This window comes from Schistocerca gregaria, unplaced genomic scaffold (genome assembly GCF_023897955.1).
Source record: "Schistocerca gregaria isolate iqSchGreg1 unplaced genomic scaffold, iqSchGreg1.2 ptg000378l, whole genome shotgun sequence".
Lineage (NCBI taxonomy): Eukaryota > Metazoa > Arthropoda > Insecta > Orthoptera > Acrididae > Schistocerca > Schistocerca gregaria.
Genome location: NW_026061824.1, coordinates 16831958 through 16856190, shown reverse-complemented (window position 1 = coordinate 16856190; position 24233 = coordinate 16831958).

Genomic DNA, 24233 nt, shown 5'->3' with positions numbered 1-24233 from the left:
GTAAAAACCTGAGAAATCCGTCCGTTTTCGTCATTTGTTATCGAATCGACTTAAAGCCAGATCGTCACATTGGCCGCTCTTCTCTCTGAAACGCTTGTACTTATCGTCTGCAAAGCTATGTCGCGTGCTGCGGTAGGCTGAGACACTAAAAGCACCATAGTAGAACACAGATGAAGCTTCTAAGTTAATGTAATAGAAAGGAAGAAGTAGTACAATTCAAGTTTTAGGTATCAATTACTGACTTTTTAGCTGACTTTGGTGCCTTGGACATGATCTAGGACCTTAAGATTCTGCATGAAGGGAGGCCTAGCAGCCCTGTTGCACGGGAGAATGTGAAAAGTGTTCATATGTAGTAAAAACCTGAGAAATCGTTCCGTTTTCGTCATTTGTTATCGAATCGACTTAAAGCCAGATCGTCACATTGGCCGCTCTTCTCTCTGAAACGGTTGTACTTATCGTCTGCAAAGCTATGTCGCGTGCTGCGGTATGCGGAGACACTAAAAGCACCATAGTAGAACACAGATGAAGCTTCTAAGTTAATGTAATAGCCAGTAAGAAGTAGTACAATTCAAGCTTTAGGTATCGATTATTGACTTTTTAGCTGGCTTTGGTGCCTTGGACATGAGCTAGGACCTTAACGTTCTGCATGAAAGGAGGACTAGCAGCCGAGTTGCACGGGAGAATGTGAAAAGTGTTCATATGTAGTAAAAACCTGAGACATCCGTCCGTTTCGTCATTTGTTATCGAATCGACTTAAAGCCAGATCGTCACATTGGCCGCTCTTCTCTCTGAAACGGTTGTACTTATCGTCTGCAAAGCTATGTCCCGTGCTGCGGTATGCGGAGACAGTAAAAGCACCATAGTAGAACACAGATGAAGCTTCTAAGTTGATGTAATAGCCAGTAAGATATAGTACAATTCAAGTTTTAGTTATCGATTATTGACTTTTTAGCTGGCATTGGTGCCTTGGACATGAGCTACGACCTTAAGATTCTGCATGAAAGGAGGACTAGCAGCCGTGTTGCACGGGAGAATGTGAAAAGTGTTCATATGTAGCAAAAGCCTGATAAATCCGTCCGTTTTCGTCATTTGTTATCGAATCGACTTAAAGCAAGATCGTCACATTGGCCGCTCTTCTCTCTGAAACGCTTGTACTTATCGTCTGCAAAGCTATGTCGCGTGCTGCGGTATGCGGAGACACTAAAATCACCATAGTAGAACACAGATGAAGCTTCTAAGTTGATGTAATAGCCAGTAAGAAGTAGTAAAATTCAAGTTTTAGGTATCAATTACTGATTTTTAGCTGACTTTGGTGCCTTGGACATGAGCTAGGACCTTAACATTCTGCATGAAAGGAGGACTAGCAGGCGATTGGCACGGGAGAATGTGAAAAGTCTTCACATGTAGTAAAAACCCGAGAAATCCGTCCGTTTTCGTCATTTGTTATCGAATCGACTTAAAGCCAGATCGTCACATTGGCCGCTCTTCTCTCTGAAACGGTTGTACTTATCGTCTGCAAAGCTAAGTCGCGAGCTGCGGTATGCGGAGACACTAAAATCACCATAGTAGAACACAGATGAAGCTTCTAAGTTGATGTAATAGCCAGTAAGAAGTAGTACAATTCAAGTTTTAGGTATCGATTATTGACTTTTTAGCTATCTTTGGTGCCTTGGACATGAGCTAGGACCTTAAGATTCTGCATGAACGGAGGATTAGCAGCGGAGTTGCACGGGAGAATGTGAAAAGTGTTCATATGTAGTAAAAACCTGAGACACCCGTCCGTTTTCGTCATTTGTTATCGAATCGATTTAAAGCCAGATCGTCACATTGGCCGCTCTTCTCTCTGAAACGGTGGTACTTATCGTTTGCAAAGCTATGTCGCGTGCTGCGGTATGTTGAGACACTAAAAGCACCATAGTAGAACACAGATCAAGCTTCTAAGTTGATGTAATAGCCAGTAAGATGTAGTAAAATTCAAGTTTTAGGTATTGAATATTGAATTTTTAGCTGGCTTTGGTGCCTTGGACATGAGCTAGGACCTTAATATTCTGCATGAAAGGAGGACTAGCAGCCGAGTTGCACGGGAGAATGTGAAAAGTCTTCAAATGTAGTAAAAACCTGAGAAATACGTCCGTTTTCGTCATTTGTTATCGAATCGACTTAAAGCCAGATCGCCACATTGGCCGCTCTTCTCTCTGAAACAATTGTACTTATCGATTGCAAAGCTATGTCGCGTGCTGCGGTATGCGGAGACACTAAAAGCACCATAGTAGAACACAGATGAAGCTTCTAAGTTGATGTAAAAGCCAGTAAGAAGTAGTACAATTCAAGTTTTAGGTATTCAATATTGAATTTTTAGCTGGCTTTGGTGCCTTGGACATGAGCTAGGACGTTAAGATTCTGCATGAAAGGAGGATTAGCAGCGGAGTTGCACGGGAGAATGTGAAAAGTGTTCATATGTAGTAAAAACCTGAGACATCCGTCCGTTTTCGTCATTTGTTATCTTATCGACTTAAAGCCAGATCGTCACATTGGCCGCTCTTCTCTCTGAAACGGTTGTACTTATCGTCTGCAAAGCTATGTCGCGTGCTGCGGTATGCGGAGACTGTAAAAGTACCGTAGTAGAACACAGATGAAGCTTCTAAGTTGATGTAATAGCCAGTAAGATATAGTACAATTCAAGTTTTAGGTATCGATTATTGAATTTTTAGCTGGCATTGGTGCCTTGGACATGAGCTAGGACCTTAAGATTCTGCATGAAAGGCGGACTAGCAGCCGAGTTGCACGGGAGAAAGTGAAAAGTGTTCATATGTAGTAAAAACCTGAGAAATCCGTCCGTTTTTGTCATTTGTTATCGAATCGACTTAAAGCCAGATCGTCACATTGGCGGCTCTTCTCTCTGAAACGGTTGTACTTATCGTCTGTAAGGCTATGTCACGTGCTGCGGTATGCTGAGACACTACAAGCACCATAGTAGAACACATATGAAGCTTCTAAGTTGATGTAATAGCTACTAAGAAGTAGTAGAAATAAAGTTTTAGGTATCGGTTATTGACTTTTTACCCTTCTTTGGTGCCTTGGACATGAGCTAGGAAATGTAGATTTTGCAGGAAGGAGGAGTAGCAGCCGAGTTGCACGGGAGAATGTGAAAAGTGTTCATATGTAGTAGAAGCCTGAGAAATCCGTCCGTTTTCGTCATTTGTTATCGAATCGACTTAAAGCCAGATCGTCACATTGGCCGCTCTTCTCTCTGAAACGGTTGTACTTCTCGTCTGCAAAGCTATGTCGCGTGCTGCGGTATGCGGAGACAGTAAAAGCACCATAGTAGAACACAGATGAAGCTTCTAAGTTGATGTAATAGCCAGTAAGAAGTAGTACAATTCAAGTTTTAGGTATCGATTATTGACTTTTTGCTGGCTTTGGTGCCTTGGACATGAGCTAGGACCTTAAGATTCTGCAGGAAAGGAGGACTAGCAGCCGAGTTGCACGGGAGAATGTGAAAAGTGTTCATATGTAGTAAAAACCTGAGACATCCGTCCGTTTTCGTCATTTGTTATCGAATCGACTTAAAGCCAGATCGTTACATTGGCCTCTCTTATCTCTGAAACGCTTGAACTTATCGTCTGCAAAGCTATGTCGCGTGCTGCGGTATGCGGAGACAGTAAAAGCACCATAGTAGAACACAGATGAAGCTTCTAAGTTGATGTAATAGCCAGTAAGAAGCAGTACAATTCAAGTTTTAGGTATCGATTATTGACTTTTTAGCTGGCTTTGGTGCCTTGGACATGAGCTAGGACCTTAAGATTCTGCATGAAAGGAGGACTAGCAGCCGAGTTGCACGGGAGAATGTGAAAATTGTTCATATATAGTAAAAACCTGAGACATCCGTCCGTTTTCGTCATTTGTTATCGAATCGACTTAAAGCCAGATCGTAACATTGGCCGCTCTTCTCTCTGAAACGGTTGTACTTATCGTCTGCAAAGCTATGTCGCGTGCTGCGGTATGCGGAGACACTAAAATCACCATAGTAGAACACAGATGAAGCTTCTAAGTTGATGTAATAGCCAGTAAGAAGTAGTAAAATTCAAGTTTTAGGTATCAATTACTGATTTTTAGCTGACTTTGGTGCCTTGGACATGAGCTAGGACCTTAAAATTCTGCATGAAAGGAGGACTAGCAGGCGATTGGCACGGGAGAATGTGAAAAGTCTTCACATGTAGTAAAAACCCGAGAAATCCGTCCGTTTTCGTCATTTGTTATCGAATCGACTTAAAGCCAGATCGTCACATTGGCCGCTCTTCTCTCTGAAACGGTTGTACTTATCGTCTGCAAAGCTAAGTCGCGAGCTGCGGTATGCGGAGACACTAAAATCACCATAGTAGAACACAGATGAAGCTTCTAAGTTGATTTAATAGCCAGTAAGAAGTAGTACAATTCAAGTTTTAGGTATCGATTATTGACTTTTTAGCTATCTTTGGTGCCTTGGACATGAGCTAGGACCTTAAGATTCTGCATGAACGGAGGATTAGCAGCGGAGTTGCACGGGAGAATGTGAAAAGTGTTCATATGTAGTAAAAACCTGAGACACCCGTCCGTTTTCGTCATTTGTTATCGAATCGATTTAAAGCCAGATCGTCACATTGGCCGCTCTTCTCTCTGAAACGGTGGTACTTATCGTTTGCAAAGCTATGTCGCGTGCTGCGGTATGTTGAGACACTAAAAGCACCATAGTAGAACACAGATCAAGCTTCTAAGTTGATGTAATAGCCAGTAAGAAGTAGTAAAATTCAAGTTTTAGGTATTGAATATTGAATTTTTAGCTGGCTTTGGTGCCTTGGACATGAGCTAGGACCTTAATATTCTGCATGAAAGGAGGACTAGCAGCCGAGTTGCACGGGAGAATGTGAAAAGTCTTCAAATGTAGTAAAAACCTGAGAAATACGTCCGTTTTCGTCATTTGTTATCGAATCGACTTAAAGCCAGATCGCCACATTGGCCGCTCTTCTCTCTGAAACAATTGTACTTATCGATTGCAAAGCTATGTCGCGTGCTGCGGTATGCGGAGACTGTAAAAGTACCGTAGTAGAACACAGATGAAGCTTCTACGTTGATGTAATAGCCAGTAAGATATAGTACAATTCAAGTTTTAGGTATCGATTATTGACTTTTTAGCTGGCATTGGTGCCTTGGACATGAGCTAGGACCTTAAGATTCTGCATGAAATGCGGACTAGCAGCCGAGTTGCACGGGAGAAAGTGAAAAGTGTTCATATGTAGTAAAAACCTGAGAAATCCGTCCGTTTTCGTCATTTGTTATCGAATCGACTTAAAGCCAGATCGTCACATTGGCGGCTCTTCTCTCTGAAACGGTTGTACTTATCGTCTGTAAGGCTATGTCACGTGCTGCGGTATGCTGAGACACTACAAGCACCATAGTAGAACACATATGAAGCTTCTAAGTTGATGTAATAGCTACTAAGAAGTAGTAGAAATAAAGTTTTAGGTATCGGTTATTGACTTTTTACCCTTCTTTGGTGCCTTGGACATGAGCTAGGAAATGTAGATTTTGCAGGAAGGAGGAGTAGCAGCCGAGTTGCACGGGAAAATGTGAAAAGTGTTCATATGTAGTAGAAGCCTGAGAAATCCGTCCGTTTTCGTCATTTGTTATCGAATCGACTTAAAGCCAGATTGTCACATTGGCCGCTCTTCTCTCTGAAACGGTTGTACTTCTCGTCTGCAAAGCTATGTCGCGTGCTGCGGTATGCGGAGACAGTAAAAGCACCATAGTAGAACACAGATGAAGCTTCTAAGTTGATGTAATAGCCAGTAAGAAGTAGTACAATTCAAGTTTTAGGTGTCGATTATTGACTTTTTAGCTGGCTTTGGTGCCTTGGACATGAGCTAGGACCTTAAGATTCTGCATGAAAGGAGGACTAGCAGCCGAGTTGCACGGGAGAATGTGAAAAGTGTTCATATGTAGTAAAAATCTGAGACATCCGTCCGTTTTCGTCATTTGTTATCGAATCGACTTAAAGCCAGATCGTTACATTAGCCTCTCTTATCTCTGAAACGCTTGAACTTATCGTCTGCAAAGCTATGTCGCGTGCTGCGGTATGCGGAGACAGTAAAAGCACCATAGTAGAACACAGATGAAGCTTCTAAGTTGACGTAATAGCCAGTAAGATATAGTACAATTCAAGTTTTAGGTATCGATTATTGACTTTTAATTTGGCTTTGGTGCCTTGGACATGAGCTTGGTCCTTAAGATTCTGCATGAAAGGAGGATTAGCAGCGGAGTTCTACGGGAGAATATGAAAAGTGTTCATATGTGGTAAAAACCTAGACATCCGTCCGTTTTCGTTATTTGATATCGAATCGACTTAAAGCCAGATCGTCACATTGGCCGCTCTTCTCTCTGAAACGGTTGTACTTATCGTCTGCAAAGCTATGTCGCGTGCTGCGGTATGCGGACACACTGAATGCACCATAGTAGAACTCAGATGAAGCTTCTAAGTTGATGTAATACCCAGTAAGTAGTAGTACAATTACAGTTTTAGGTATCGGTTATTGACTTTTTACCCTTCTTTGGTGCTTTGGACACGTGCTAGGAACTTAAGATTTTGCATGAAGGAGGACTAGGAGCCGAGTTGCACGGGAGAATGTGAAAAGTGTTCAAATGTAGTAAAAACCTGAGAAATCCGTCCGTTTTCGTCATTTGTTATCGAATCGACTTAGCCAGATTTTCACATTGGCCGCTCTTCTCTCTGAAACACTTGTACTGGTATGCTGAGACACTAAAAGCACCATAGTAGAACACAGATCAAGCTTCTAAGTTGATGTAATAGCCAGTAAGAAGTAGTAAAATTCGAGTTTTAGGTATTGAATATTGAATTGTTTGCTGGATTTTGTGCCTTGGACATGAGCTAGGACCTTAATATTCAGCATGAAAGAAGGACTAGCAGCCGAGTTGCACGGGAGATTGTGAAAAGTGTTCAAATGTAGTAAAAACCTGAGAAATCCGTCCGTTTTCGTCATTTGTTATCGAATCGACTTAAAGCCAGATCGTCACATTGGCCGCTCTTCTCTCTGAAGCACTTGTACTTAACGTCTGCATAGCTATGTCGCGTGCTGCGGTATGCTGAGACACTAAAAGCACCATAGTAGAACACAGATCAAGCTTCTAAGTTGATGTAATAGCCAGTAAGAAGTAAAACAATTCGAGTTTTAGGTATTGAATATTGAATTTTTAGCTGGATTTTGTGCCTTGGACATTAGCCGGGAACTTAAGATTTTGCATGAAGGAGGACTAGCAGCCGAGTTGCACGGAAGAATGTGAAAAGTGTTCATATGTAGTAAAAACCCGAGAAATCCTTCCATCTTCGTCATTTGTTATCGAATCGACTTAAAGCCAGATCGTCACATTGGCCGCTCTTCTCTCTGAAACGGTTGTACTTATCGATTGCAATGCTATGTTGTGTGCTGCGGTATGCGGAGACACTAAAAGCACCATAGTAGAACACAGATGAAGCTTCTAAGTTGATGTAATAGCCAGTAAAAAGTAGTACAATTCAAGTTTTAGCTATCGGTTATTGACATTTTACCCTTCTTTGGTGCCTTGGACACGAGCTAGGAACTTAAGATTTTGCATGAAGGAGGACTAGCAGCCGAGGTGCACGGGAGAATGTAAAAAGTGTTCAAAAGTAGTAAAAACCTGAGAAATACGTCCGTTTTCGTCATTTGTTATCGAATCGACTTAAAGCCAGATCGTCACATTTTCCGATCTTCTCTCTGAAACGCTTGTACTTTTCGTCTGCAAAGCTATGTCGCGTGCTGCGGTATGCGGTGACACTAAAAGCACCATAGCAGAACACAGATGAAGCTTCTAAGTTGACGTAATAGCCAGTAAGATATAGTACAATTCAAGTTTTAGGTATCGATTATTGACTTTTAATTTGGCTTTGGTGCCTTGGACATGAGCTTGGTCCTTAAGATTCTGCATGAAAGGAGGATTAGCAGCGGAGTTCTACGGGAGAATATGAAAAGTGTTCATATGTGGTAAAAACCTAGACATCCGTCCGTTTTCGTTATTTGATATCGAATCGACTTAAAGCCAGATCGTCACATTCCCCGCTCTTCTCTCTGAAACGGTTGTACTAATCGTCTGCAAAACTATGTCGCGTGCTGAGGTATGCGGAGGAACTAAAAGCACCGTAGTAGAACACAGTTGAAGCTTCTAATTTGATGTAATAGCCAGTAAGAAGTAGTAGAATTCAAGTTTTAGGTATTGATTATGGACTTTTTAGCTGGCTTTGGTGCCTTGGATATGAGCTAGGACCTTAAGATTCTGCATGAAAGGAGGACTAGCAGCCGAGTTGCACGGGAGAATGTGAAAAGTGTTCATATGTAGTAAAAACCTGAGATCCGTCCGTTTTCGTCATTTGTTATCGAATCGACTTAAAGCCAGCTCGTCACATTTTCCGCTCTTCTCTCTGAAACGGTTGTACTTATCGTCTGCAAAGCTATGTCGCTTGCTGCGGTATGCGGAGACACTAAAAGCACCACAGTAGAACACAGATGAAGCTTCTAAGTTGATGTAATAGCCAGTAAGAAGTAGTACAATTCAAGTTTTAGGTATCGATTATTGAATTTTACCTGGCTTTGGTGCATTGGACATGAGCTAGGATCTTATGATTCTGCATGAAAGGAGGACTAGCAGCCGAGTTGCACGCGAGAATGAGAAAAGTGTTCATATGTAGTAAAAACCTGACAAATCCGTCCGCTTTCGTCATTTGTTATCGAATCTACTTAAAGCCAGATCGTCACATTGGCCGCTCTTGTCTCTGAAACGGTTGTACTTATCGATTGCAAAGCTATGTCGCGTGCTGCGGTAGGCTGAGACACTAAAAGCACCATAGTAGAACACAGATGAAGCTTCTAAGTTGATGTAATAGCCAGTAAGAAGTAGTACAATTCAAGTTTTAGGTATTGATTATGGACTTTTTAGCTGGCTTTGATGCCTTGGACATGAGCTAGGACCTTAAGATTCTGCACGACAGGAGGACTAGCAGCCGAGTTGCACGGGAGAATATGAAAAGTGTTCATATGTAGTAAAAACCTGAGAAATCGGTCCGTTTTCGTCATTTGTTATCGAATCGACTTAAAGCCAGATCGTCACATTTGCCGCTCTTCTCTCTGACACCGTTGTACTTATCGTCTGCAAAACTATTTCGCGTGCTGCGGTATGCTGAGACACTAAAAGCACCATAGTAGAACACAGATCAAGCTTCTAAGTTGATGTAATAGCCAGTAAGAAGTAGTAAAATTCAAGTTTTAGGTATTGAATATTGAATTTTTAGCTGGCTTTGGTGCCTTGGACATGAGCTAGGACCTTAATATTCTGCATGAAAGGAGGACTAGCAGCCGAGTTGCACGGGAGAATGTGAAAAGTCTTCAAATGTAGTAAAAACCTGAGAAATCCGTCCGTTTTCGTCATTTGTTATCGAATCGACTTAAAGCCAGATTTTCACATTGGCCGCTCTTCTCTCTGAAACACTTGTACTGGTATGCTGAGACACTAAAAGCACCATAGTAGAACACAGATCAAGCTTCTAAGTTGATGTAATAGCCAGTAAGAAGTAGTAAAATTCGAGTTTTAGGTATTGAATATTGAATTTTTTGCTGGATTTTGTGCCTTGGACATGAGCTAGGACCTTAATATTCAGCATGAAAGAAGGACTAGCAGCCGAGTTGCACGGGAGATTGTGAAAAGTGTTCAAATGTAGTAAAAACCTGAGAAATCCGTCCGTTTTCGTCATTTGTTATCGAATCGACTTAAAGCCAGATCGTCATATTGGCCGCTCTTCTCTCTGAAACACTTGTACTTAACGTCTGCAAAGATATGTCGCGTGCTGCGGTATGCTGAGACACTAAAAGCACCATAGTAGAACACAGATCAAGCTTCTAAGTTGATGTAATAGCCAGTAAGAAGTAAAACAATTCGAGTTTTAGGTATTGAATATTGAATTTTTAGCTGGATTTTGTGCCTTGGACATTAGCCGGGAACTTAAGATTTTGCATGAAGGAGGACCAGCAGCCGAGTTGCACGGAAGAATGTGAAAAGTGTTCATATGTAGTAAAAACCCGAGAAATCCTTCCATTTTCGTCATTTGTTATCGAATCGACTTAAAGCCAGATCGTCACATTGGCCGCTCTTCTCTCTGAAACGGTTGTACTTATCGATTGCAATGCTATGTTGTGTGCTGCGGTATGCGGAGACACTAAAAGCACCATAGTAGAACACAGATGAAGCTTCTAAGTTGATGTAATAGCCAGTAAAAAGTAGTACAATTCAAGTTTTAGCTATCGGTTATTGACATTTTACCCTTCTTTGGTGCCTTGGACACGAGCTAGGAACTTAAGATTTTGCATGAAGGAGGACTAGCAGCCAAGGTGCACGGGAGAATGTAAAAAGTGGTCAAAAGTAGTAAAAACCTGAGAAATACGTCCGTTTTCGTCATTTGTTATCGAATCGACTTAAAGCCAGATCGTCACATTTTCCGATCTTCTCTCTGAAACGCTTGTACTTTTCGTCTGCAAAGCTATGTCGCGTGCTGCGGTATGCGGTGACACTAAAAGCACCGTAGTAGAACACAGATGAAGCTTCTAAGTTGATGTAATAGCCAGTAAGAAGTAATCCAATTCAAGTTTTAGGTATCGATTATTGACTTTTTAGCTGGCTTTGGTGCCTTGGACATGAGCTAGGACCTTAAGATTCTGCATGAAAGGAGGACTAGCAGCCGAGTTGCACGGGAGAATGAGAAAAGTGTACATATGTAGTAAAAACCAGAGAAATCCGTCCGCTTTCGTCATTTGTTATCGAATCTACTTAAAGCAAGATCGTCACATTGGCCGCTCTTCTCTCTGAAACGGTTGTACTTATCGTCTACAAAGCTATGTCGCGTGCTGCGATATGCGGAGACTCTAAAAGCACCATAGTAGAACACAGATGAAGCTTCTAAGTTGATGTAATAGCCAGTAAGAAGTAGTACAATTGAAGTTTTAGGTATCGATTATTGACTTTTTAGCTGGCTTTGGTGCCTTGGACATGAGCTAGGACCTTAAGATTCTGCATGAAAGGAGGACTAGCAGCCGAGTTGCACGGGAAAATGTGAAAAGTGTTCAAATGTAGTAAAAACCTGAGAAATACGTCCGTTTTTGTCATTTGTTATCGAATCGACTTAAAGCCAAATCGTCACATTGGCCGCTCTTCTCTCTGAAACGGTTGTACTTATCGTCTGCAAAGCTATGTCGCGTGCTGCGGTATGCGGAGACACTAAAAGCACCATAGCAGAACACAGATGAAGCTTCTAAGTTGATGAAATACCCAGTAAGACGTAGTACAATTCAAGTTTTAGGTATCGATTATTGACTTTTTAGCTGGCTTTGGTGCCTTGGACATGAGCTAGGTCTTTAATATTCTGCATGAAAGGAGGACTAGCAGCCGAGTTGCACGGGAGAATGTGAAAAGTGTTCATATGTAGTAAAAACCTGAGAAATCCGTCCGTTTTCGTCATTTGTTATCGAATCGACTTAAAGCCAGATCGTCACATTGGCCGCTCTCCTCTCTGAATCGGTTGTACTTATCGTCTGCAAAGCTATGTCACGTGCAGCGGTATGCGGAGACACTAAAATCACCACAGTAGAATGCAGATGAAGCTTCTAAGTTGATGTAATATCCAGTAAGAAGTAGTACAATTAAAGTTTTAGGTATCGATTATTGACATTTTAGCTGGCTTTAGTGCCTCTGACATGAGCTAGGACCTTAAGATTCTGCATGAAAGGAAGACTAGCAGCCGAGTTGCACGCGAGAATGTGAAAAGTGTTCATATGTAGTAAAAATCTGAGAAATCGGTCCATTTTCGTCATTTGTTATCGAATCGACTTAAAGCCAGATCGTCACATTGGCCGCTCTTCTCTCTGAAACGGTTGTACTTATCGTCTGCAAAGCTATGTCGCGTGCTGCGGTATGCTGAGACAATAAAAGCACCATAGTAGAACACAGATCAAGCTTCTAAGTTGATGTAATAGCCAGGAAGAAGTAGTTTAATTCAATTTTATGTATCGATTATTGACTTTTTAGCTGGCTTTGGTGGCTTGGACATGAGGTAGGACCTTAACATTCTGCATGAAAGGAGGACTAGCAGCCGATTTGCACGGGAGAATGTGAAAAGTGTTCATATGTAGTAAAAACCTGAGAAATCCGTCCGTTTTCGTCATTTGTTATCAAATCGACTTAAAGCCAGATCGTCACATTGGCCGCTCTTGTCTCTGAAACGGTTGTACTTATCGATTGCAAAGCTATGTCGCGTGCTGCGGTATGCGGTGACACGAAAAGCACCATAGTAGAACACAGATGAAGCTTCTAAGTTGATGTAATAGCCAGTAAGAAGTAGTACAATTCAAGTTTTAGGTATCGATTACTGACTTTTTAGCTGGCTTTGGTGTCTTGGACATGAGCTAGGACCTTATGATTCTGCATGAAAGGAGGACTAGCAGTCGAGTTGCACGGGAGAATGAGAAAAGTGTTCATATGTAGTAAAAACCTGAGAAATCCGTCCACTTTCGTCATTTGTTATCGAATCGACTTAAAGCCAGATCGTCACATTGGCCGCTTTTCTCTCTGAAACGGTTGTACTTACCGTCTGCAAAGCTATGTCGCGTGCTGCGGTATGCGGAAACACTAAAAGCACCATAGTAGAACACAGATGAAGCTTCTAAGTTGATGTAATACCCAGTAAGACGTAGTACAATTCAAGTTTTAGGTATCGATTATTGACTTTATAGCTGGCTTTGGTGCCTTGGACATGACCTAGGACCTTAACATTCTGCATGAAAGGAGGACTAGCAGCCGAGTTGCACGGGAGAATGTGAAAAGTGTTCATATGTAGTAAAAACCTGAGAAATACGTCCGTTTTCGTCATTTGTTATCGAATCGACTTAAAGCCAGATCGTCACATTGGCCGCTCTCCTCTCTGAATCGGTTGTACTTATCGTCTGCAAAGCTATGTCGCTTGCTGCGGTATGCGGAGACACTAAAGGCACCACAGTAGAACACAGATGAAGCTTCTAAGTTGATGTAATAGCCAGTAAGAAGTAGTACAATTCAAGTTCTAGGTATCGATTATTGAATTTTGCCTGGCTTTGGTGCATTGGACATGAGCTAGGATCTTATGATTCTGCATGAAAGGAGGACTAGCAGCCGAGTTGCACGGGAGAATGAGAAAAGTGTTCATATGTAGTAAAAACCTGACAAATCCGTTCGCTTTCGTCATTTGTTATCGAATCTACTTAAGGCCAGATCGTCACATTGGCCGCTCTTGTCTCTGAAACGGTTGTACTTATCGATTGCAAAGCTATGTCGCGTGCTGCGTTATGCGGAGACACGAAAAGCACCATAGTAGAACACAGATGAAGCTTCTAAGTTGATGTAATAGCCAGTAAGACGTAGTACAATTAAAGTTTTAGGTATTGATTATGGACTTTTTAGCTGGCTTTGGTGCCTTGGACATGAGCTAGGACCTTAAGATTCTGCACGACAGGAGGACTAGCAGCCGAGTTGCACGGGAGAATATGAAAAGTGTTCATATGTAGTAAAAACCTGAGAAATCGGTCTGTTTTCGTCATTTGTTATCGAATCGACTTAAATCCAGATCGTCACATTGGCCGCTCTTCTCTCTGACACCGTTGTACTTATCGTCTGCAAAACTATTTCGCGTGCTGCGGTATGCTGAGACACTAAAAGCACCATAGTAGAACACAGATGAAGCTTCTAAGTTGATGTAATAGCCAGGAAGAAGTAGTACAATTCAATTTTAGGTATCGATTATTGACTTTTTAGCTGACTTTGGTGCCTCGGACATGAGGTAGGACCTTATGATTCTGCATGAAAGGAGGACTAGCAGTCGAGTTGCACGGGAGAATGAGAAAAGTGTTCATATGTAGTAAAAACCTGAGAAATCCGTCCACTTTCGTCATTTGTTATCGAATCGACTTAAAGCCAGATTGTCATATTGGCCGCTTTTCTCTCTGAAACGGTTGTACTTACCGTCTGCAAAGCTATGTCGCGTGCTGCGGTATGCGGAGACACTAAAAGCACCATAGTAGAACACAGATGAAGCTTCTAAGTTGATGTAATACCCAGTAAGACGTAGTACAATTCAAGTTTTAGGTATCGATTATTGACTTTATAGCTGGCTTTGGTGCCTTGGACATGACCTAGGACCTTAACATTCTGCATGAAAGGAGGACTAGCAGCCGAGTTGCACGGGAGAATGTGAAAAAAGTTCATATGTAGTAAAAACCTGAGAAATACGTCCGTTTCGGTCATTTGTTATCGAATCGACTTAATGCCAGATCGTCACATTGGCCGCTCTCCTCTCTGAATCGGTTGTACTTATCGTCTGCAAAGCTATGTCACGTGCTGCGGGATCTGGAGACACTAAAATCACCACAGTAGAACACAGATGAAGCTTCTAAGTTGATGTAATAACCAGTAAGAAGTAGTCCAATTCAAGTTTTAGGTATCGATTATTGACTTTTTAGCTGGCTTTGGTGCCTTGGACATTAGCTAGGACCTTAACATTCTGTATGAAAGGAGGACTAGCAGCCGAGTTGCACGGGAGAATGTGAAAAGTGTTCATATGTAGTAAAAACCTGAGAAATCCGTCCGTTTTCGTCATTTGTTATCGAATCGACTTAAAGCCAGATCGTCACATTTTCCGCTCTTCTCTCTGAAACGGTTGTACTTATCGTCTGCAAAGCAATGTCGCTTGCTGCGGTATGCGGAGACACTAAAAGCACCATAGTAGAACACAGATGAAGCTTCTAAGTTGATGTAATAGCCAGTAAGAAGTAGTACAATTCAAGTTTTAGGTATTGATTATGGACTTTTTAGCTGGCTTTGATGCCTTGGACATGAGCTAGGACCTTAAGATTCTGCACGACAGGAGGACTAGCAGCCGAGTTGCACGGGAGAATATGAAAAGTGTTCATATGTAGTAAAAACCTGAGAAATCGGTCCGTTTTCGTCATTTGTTATCGAATCGACTTAAAGCCAGATCGTCACATTGGCCGCTCTTCTCTCTGACACCGTTGTACTTATCGTCTGCAAAACTATTTCGCGTGCTGCGGTATGCTGAGACACTAAAAGCACCATAGTAGAACACAGATGAAGCTTCTAAGTTGATGTAATAGCCAGGAAGAATAGTACAATTCAATTTTAGGTATCGATTATTGACTTTTTAGCTGGCTTTGGTGCCTTGGACATGAGGTAGGACCTTAACATTCTGCATGATAGGAGGACTAGCAGCCGATTTGCACGGGAGAATGTGAAAAGTGTTCATATGTAGTAAAAACGTGAGAAATCCGTCCGTTGTCTTCATTTGTTATCGAATCGACTTAAAGCCAGATCGTCACATTGGCCGCTCTTCTCTCTGAAACGGTTGTACTTATCGTCTGCAAAGCTATGTCGCGTGCTGCGGTATGCGGAGACACTAAAAGCACCATAGTAGAACACAGATGAAGCTTCTAAGTTGATGTAATACCCAGTAAGACGTAGTACAATTCAAGTTTTAGGTATCGATTATTGACTTTTTAGCTGGCTTTGGTGCATTGGACATGAGCTAGGACCTTAAGATTCTGCATGAAAGGAGGACTAGCAGCCGAGTTGCACGGGAGAATGTGAAAAGTGTTCAAATGTAGTTAAAACTTGGGAAATCCGTCCGTTTTCGTCATTTGTTATCGAATCGACTTAAAGCCAGATCGTCACATTGGCCGCTCTTCACTCTGAAACGCTTGTACTTATCGTCTGCTAAGCTATGTCGCATGCTGCGGTATGCGGAGACACTAAAAGCACAATAGTAGAACACAGATGAATCTTCTAAGTTGATGTAATACCCAGTAAGAAGTAGTACAATTCAAGTTTTAGGTATCGATTATTTACTTTTTAGCTGGCTTTGGTGCCTTGGACATGAGCTAGGACCTCAAGATTCTGCATGAAAGGAGGACTAGCAGCCGAGTTGCACGGGAGAATGTGAAAATTGTTCATATGTAGTAAAAACCTGAGAAATCCGTCCGTTTTCGTCATTTGTTATCGAATCTACTTAAAGCCAGATCGTCACATTGGCCGCTCTTCTCTCTGAAACGCTTGTACTTATCATCTGCAAAGCTATGTCGCGTGCTGCGGTATGCGGAGACACTAAAATCACCATAGTAGAACACAGATGAAGCTTCTAAGTTGATGTAATAGCCAGTAAGATGTAGTACAATTCAAGTTTTAGGTATCGATTATTGACTTTTTAGCTGGCTTTGGTGCCTTGGACATGAGCTAGGACATTAAGATTCTGCATGAAATTAGGACTAGCAGCCGAGTTGCACGGGAGAATGAGAAAAGTTTTCATATGTAGTAAAAACCTGAGAAATCCGTCCGCTTTCGTCATTTGTTATCGAACCTACTTAAAGCCAGATCGTCACATTGGCCGCTCTTCTCTCTGAAACGGTTGTACTTATCGTCTACAAAGCTATGTCGCGTGCTGCGATATGCGGAGACACTAAAAGCACCATAGTTGAACAGAGATGAAGCTTCTAAGTTGATGTAATAGCCAGTAAGAAGTAGTACAATTAAAGTTTTAGGTATCGGTTATTGACTTTTTACCCTTCTTTGGGCCTTGGACACGAGCTAGGAACTTAAGATTTTGCATGATGGAGGACTAGCAGCCCAGTTGCGCGGGAGAATGTGAAAAGTGTTCATATGTAGTAAAAACCTGAGAAATCCGTCCGTTTTCGTCATTTGTTATCGAATCGACATCAAGCCAGATCGTCACGTTGGCCACTCTTCTCTCTGAAACGGTTGTACTTATCGTCTGCAAAGCTATGTCGCGTGCTGCGGTATGCTGAGACACTAAAAGCACCATAGTAGAACACAGATCAATCTTCTAAGTCGATGTAATAGCCAGTAAGAAGTAGAACAATTCAAGTTTTAGGTATTGAATATTGATCTTTAGCTGGCTTTGGTGCCTTGGACATGAGCTAGGACCTTAAGATTCAGCATGAAAGGAGGACTAGCAGCCGAGTTGCACGGGTGAATGTGAAAAGTGTTCATATGTAGTAAAAACCTGAGAAATCCGTCCATTTTCGTCATTTGTTATCGAACCGACTTAAAGCCAGATCGTCACATTGGCCGCTCTTCTCTCTCAAACGGTTGTACTTTACGTCTGCAAAACTATGTCGCGTGCTGCGGCATGCGGAGAATCTAAAAGCACCGTAGTAGAACAAAGATGAAGCTTCTAAGCTGATGTAATAGCCAGTAAGAAGTAGTACAATTCAAGTTTTAGGTATTGATTATTGACTTTTTAGCTGGCTTTGGTGCCTTGGACATGAGCTAGGACCTTAAGATTCTGCATGAAAGGAGGACTAGCAGCCGAGTTGCAAGGGAGAATGTGAAAACTGTTCATATGTAGTAAAAACCTGAGAAATCGGTCCGTTTTCGTCATTTGTTATCGAATCGACTTAAAGCCAGATCGTCACATTGGCCGCTCTACTCTCTGAAACGGTTGTACGTATCGTCTGCAAAGCTATGTCGCGTGCTGCGGTATGTGGAGACACTACAATCACCATAGTAGAACACAGATGAAGCTTCTAAGTTGATGTAATAGCCAGTAAGAAGTAGTACAATTCATGTTTTAGGTATCGATTATTGACTTTTTAGCTGGCTTTGGTGCCTTGGACATGAGCTAGGACCTTAAGACTCTGCATGAAAGGAGGACTAGCAGCCGAGTTGCACGGGAGAATGTGAAAAGTGTTCATATGTAGTAAAAACCTGAGAAATCCGTCCGTTTCCGTCATTTGTTATCGAATCGACTTAAAGCCAGGTCGTCACATTGGCCGCTCATCTCTCTGAAATGGTTGTACTTATCGTCTGCAAAGCTATGTCGCGTGCTGCGGTATGCGGAGACACTAAAATCACCATAGTAGAACACAGATGAAGCATCTAAGTTGATGTAATAGCCAGTAAGAAGTAATCCAATTCAAGTTTTAGCTATCGATTATTGACTTTTTAGCTGGCTTTGGTGACTTGGACATGTGCTACGACCTTAAGATTCTGCATGAAAGGAGGACTAGCAGCCGAGTTGCATGGGAGAATGTGAAAAGTGTTCATATGCAGTAAAAACCTGAGACATCCGTCCGTTTTCGTCATTTGTTATCGAATCGAATTAAAGCCAGATCGTCACATTGGCCGCTCTTCTCACTGAAACGGTTGTACTTATTGTCTGCAAAGCTATGTCACGTGCTGCGGTATGCGGAGACACTAAAATCACCACAGTAGAACACAGATGAAGCTTCTAAGTTGATGTAATATCCAGTAAGAAGTAGTACAATTCGAGTTTTAGGTATCGATTATTGACTTTTTAGCTGGCTTTGGTGCCTTGGACATGAGCTAGGACCTTAAGATTCTGCATGAAAGGAGGACTAGCAGCCGAGTTGCACGGGAGAATGTAAAAAGTGTTCATATGTAGTTAAAACCTGAGAAATCCGTCCGCTTTCTTCATTTGTTATCGAATCGACTTAAAGCCAGATCGTCACATTGGCCGCTCTTCTCTCTGAAACGCTTGTACCTATCGTCTGCAAAGCTATGTCGCGTGCTGCGGTATGCGGAGACACTAAAATCACCATAGTAGAACACAGATGAAGCATCTAAGTTGATGTAATAGCCAGTAAGAAGTAATCCAATTCAAGTTTTAGGTATCGATTATTTAGTTTTTAGCTGGCTTTGGTGCCTTGGTCATGAGCTAGGACCTTAAGATTCTGCATTAAAGGAGGACTAGCAGCCGAGTTGCATGGGAGAATGTGAAAAGTGTTCATATGTAGTAAAAACCTGAGAAATCCGTCCGTTTTCGTCATTTGTTATCGAATCGACTTAAAGCCAGATCGTCACATTGGCTGCTTTCTCTCTGAAACCGTTGCACTTATCGTCTGCAAAGCTATGTCGCGTGCTGCGGTATGCTGAGACACTAAAATCACCATAATAGAACACAGATGAAGCTTCTAAGTTGATGTAATAGCCAGTAAGAAGTAATCCAATTCAAGTTTTAGGTATCGATTATTGACTTTTTAGCTGGCTTTGGTGCCTTGGACATGAGCTAGGACCTTAAGATTCTGCATGAAAGGAGGACTAGCAGCCGAGTTGCACGGGAGAATGTGAAAAGTGTTCATATGCAGTAAAAAGCTGAGACATCCGTCCGTTATCGTCATTTGTTATCGAATCGACTTAAAGCCAGATCGTCACATTGACCGCTCTTCTCTCTGAAACGGTTGTACTTATCGTCTGCAAAGCTATGTCGCGTGCTGCGGTACGCGGACACACTAAAAGCACCATAGTAGAACACAGATGAAGCATCTAAGTTGATGTAATAACCAGTAAGAAGTAATCCAATTCAATTTTTAGGTATTGAATATTGACCTTTTAGCTGGCTTTGGTGCCTTGGACATGAGCTAGGACCTTAAGATTCTGCATTAAAGGAGGACTAGCTGCCGAGTTGGACGGGTGAATGTGAAAAGTGTTCATATGTAGTAAAAACCTGAGAAATCCGTCCGTTTTCGCCATTTGTTATCGAATCGACTTAAAGCCAGATCGTCACATTGGCCGCTCTTCTCTCTGAAACGGTTGTACTTATCGTCTGCAAAGCTATGTCGCGTGTTGCCGTAGGCGGAAACAGGAAAAGCACCATAGTAGAACACAGATGAAGCTTCTAAGTTGATGTAATAGCCAGTAAGAAGTAGTCCAATTCAAGATTTAGGTATCGATTATTGACTTTTTAGCTGGGTTTGGTGCCTTGGACATGAGCTGGGACCTTACGATTCTGCATGAAACTAGGACTAGCAGCCGAGTTGCACGGGAGAATGTGAAAAGTGTTCATATGTAATAAAAACCTTAAAAATCCGTCCGTTTTCGTCATTTGTTATCGAATCGACTTAAAGCCAGATCGTCACATTGGCTGCTCTTCTCTCTGAAACGGTTGCACTTATCGTCAGCAAAGCTATGTCGCGTGCTGCGGTATGCGGAGACACTAAAATCACCATAGTAGAACACAGATGAAGCATCTAAGTTGATGTAATAGCCAGTAAGAAGTAATCCAATTCAAGTTTTAGGTATCGATTATTGACTTTTTAGCTGGCTTTGGTGCCTTGGACATGAGCTAGGACCTTAAGATTCTGCATGAAAGGAGGACTAGCAGCCGAGTTGCACGGGAGAATGTGAAAAGTGTTCATATGCAGTAAAAAGCTGAGACATCCGTCCGTTTTCGTCATTTGTTATCGAATCGACTTAAAGCCAGATCGTCACATTGGCCGCTCTTCTCTCTGAAACGGTTGTACTTATCGTCTGCAAAGCTATGTCGCGTGCTGCGGTATGCGGACACACTAAAAGCATCATAGTAGAACACAGATGAAGCTTCTAAGTTGATGTAATAGCCAGTAAGAAGAAATAAAATTCAAGTTTTATGTATCGGTTATTGACTTTTTACCCTTCTTTGGTGCCTTGGACACGAGCTAGAAACTTAAGATTTTGCATAAGGAGGACTAGCAGCCGAGTTGCACGGGAGAATGTGAAAAGTGTTCATATGTAGTAAAAACCTGAGAAATCCGTCCGTTTTCGTCATTCGTTATCGAATCGACTTAAAGCCAGATCGTCACATTGGCCGCTCTTCTCTCTGAAACGGTTGTACTTATCGTCTGCACAGCTATGTCGCGTGCTGCGGTATGCGGAGACACTAAAAGCACCATAGTAGAACACAGATGAAGCTTCTAAGTTGATGTAATAGCCAGTAAGAAGTAGTAGAATTCAAGTTTTAGGTATCGATTATTGACTTTTTGCTGGCTTTGGTGCCTTGGACATGAGCTAGGACCTTAAGATTCTGCATGAAAGGAGGACTAGCAGCCGAGTTGCACGGGAGAATGTGAAACGTGTTCATATGTAGTAACAACCTGAGACATCCGTCCGTTTTCGTCATTTGTTATCGAATCGACTTAAAGCCAGATCGTCACATTGGCCGCTCTTCTCTCTGAAACGGTTGTACTTATCGTCTTCAAAGGTATGTCGCATGTTGCCGTAGGCGGAAACAGGAAAAGCACCATAGTAGAACACAGATGAAGCTTCTAAGTTGATGTAATAGCCAGTAAGAAGTAGTCCAATTCAAGATTTAGGTATCGATTATTGACTTTTTAGCTGGGTTTTGGTGCCTTGGACATGAGGTAGGACCTTAATATTCTGCATGAAAGGAGGACTAGCAGCCGAGTTGCATGGGGGAATGTGAAAAGTGTTCATATGTAGTAAAAACCTGAGAAATCCGTCCGTTTTCGTAATTTGTTATCGAATCGACTTAAAGCCAGATCGTCACATTGGCTTCTCTTCTCTCTGAAACGGTTGTACTTATCGTCTGCAAAGCTATGTCGCGTGCTGCGGTATGCTGAGACACTAAAATCACCATAATAGAACACAGATGAAGCTTCTAAGTTGATGTAATAGCCAGTAAGAAGTAATCCAATTCAAGTTTTAGGTATCGATTATTGACTTTTTAGCTGGCTTTGGTGCCTTGGACATGAGCTAGGACCTTAAGATTCTGCATGAAAGGAGGACTAGCAGCCGAGTTGCACGGGAGAATGTGAAAAGTGTTCATATGCAGTAAAAAGCTGAGACATCCGTCCGTTATCGTCATTTGTTATCGAATCGACTTAAAGCCAGATCGTCACAATGACCGCTCTTCTCTCTGAAACGGTTGTACTTATCGTCTGCAAAGCTATGTCGCGTGCTGCGGTACGCGGACACACTAAAAGCACCATAGTAGAACACAGATGAAGCATCTAAGTTGATGTAATAACCAGTAAGAAGTAATCCAATTCAAGTTTTAGGTATTGAATATTGACCTTTTAGCTGGCTTTGGTGCCTTGGACATGAGCTAGGACCTTAAGATTCTGCATTAAAGGAGGACTAGCAGCCGAGTTGGACGGGTGAATGTGAAAAGTGTTCATATGTAGTAAAAACCTGAGAAATCCGTCCGTTTTCGCCATTTGTTATCGAATCGACTTAAAGCCAGATCGTCACATTGGCCGCTCTTCTCTCTGAAACGGTTGTACTTATCGTCTGCAAAGCTATGTCGCGTGTTGCCGTAGGCGGAAACAGGAAAAGCACCATAGTAGAACACAGATGAAGCTTCTAAGTTGATGTAATAGCCAGTAAGAAGTAGTCCAATTCAAGATTTAGGTATCGATTATTGACTTTTTAGCTGGGTTTGGTGCCTTGGACATGAGCTGGGACCTTACGATTCTGCATGAAACTAGGACTAGCAGCCGAGTTGGACGGGAGAATGTGAAAAGTGTTCATATGTAATAAAAACCTTAAAAATCCGTCCGTTTTCGTCATTTGTTATCGAATCGACTTAAAGCCAGATCGTCACATTGGCTGCTCTTCTCTCTGAAACGGTTGCACTTATCGTCAGCAAAGCTATGTCGCGTGCTGCGGTATGCGGAGACACTAAAATCACCATAGTAGAACACAGATGAAGCATCTAAGTTGATGTAATAGCCAGTAAGAATTAATCCAATTCAAGTTTTAGGTATCGATTATTGACTTTTTAGCTGGCTTTGGTGCCTTGGACATGAGCTAGGACCTTAAGATTCTGCATGAAAGGAGGACTAGCAGCCGAGTTGCACGGGAGAATGTGAAAAGTGTTCATATGCAGTAAAAAGCTGAGACATCCGTCCGTTTTCGTCATTTGTTATCGAATCGACTTAAAGCCAGATCGTCACATTGGCCGCTCTTCTCTCTGAAACGGTTGTACTTATCGTCTGCAAAGCTATGTCGCGTGCTGCGGTATGCGGACACACTAAAAGCATCATAGTAGAACACAGATGAAGCTTCTAAGTTGATGTAATAGCCAGTAAGAAGAAATAAAATTCAAGTTTTATGTATCGGTTATTGACTTTTTACCCTTCTTTGGTGCCTTGGACACGAGCTAGAAACTTAAGATTTTGCATGAAGGAGGACTAGCAGCCGAGTTGCACGGGAGAATGTGAAAAGTGTTCATATGTAGTAAAAACCTGAGAAATCCGTCCGTTTTCGTCATTCGTTATCGAATCGACTTAAAGCCAGATCGTCACATTGACCGCTCTTCTCTCTGAAACGGTTGTACTTATCGTCTGCACAGCTGTGTCGCGTGCTGCGGTATGCGGAGACACTAAAAGCACCATAGTAGAACACAGATGAAGCTTCTAAGTTGATGTAATAGCCAGTAAGAAGTAGTAGAATTCAAGTTTTAGGTATCGATTATTGACTTTTTGCTGGCTTTGGTGCCTTGGACATGAGCTAGGACCTTAAGATTCTGCATGAAAGGAGGACTAGCAGCCGAGTTGCACGGGAGAATGTGAAACGTGTTCATATGTAGTAACAACCTGAGACATCCGTCCGTTTTCGTCATTTGTTATCGAATCGACTTAAAGCCAGATCGTCACATTGGCCGCTCTTCTCTCTGAAACGGTTGTACTTATCGTCTTCAAAGGTATGTCGCATGTTGCCGTAGGCGGAAACAGGAAAAGCACCATAGTAGAACACAGATGAAGCTTCTAAGTTGATGTAATAGCCAGTAAGAAGTAGTCCAATTCAAGATTTAGGTATCGATTATTGACTTTTTAGCTGGGTTTTGGTGCCTTGGACATGAGGTAGGACCTTAATATTCTGCATGAAAGGAGGACTAGCAGCCGAGTTGCATGGGGGAATGTGAAAAGTGTTCATATGTAGTAAAAACCTGAGAAATCCGTCCGTTTTCGTAATTTGTTATCGAATCGACTTAAAGCCAGATCGTCACATTGGCTTCTCTTCTCTCTGAAACGGTTGTACTTATCGTCTGCAAAGCTATGTCGCGTGCTGCGGTATGCGGAGACACTAAAAGCACCATAGTAGAACACAGATGAAGCTTCTAAGTTGATGTAATAGCCAGTAAGAAGTAGTCCAATTCAAGATTTAGGTATCGATTATTGACTTTTTAGCTGGCTTTGGTGCCTTGGACATGAGCTAGGACCTTAATATTCTGCATGAAAGGAGGACTAGCAGCCGAGTTGCATGGGGGAATGTGAAAAGTGTTCAAATGTAGTAAAAACCTGAGAAATACGTCCGTTTTCGTCATT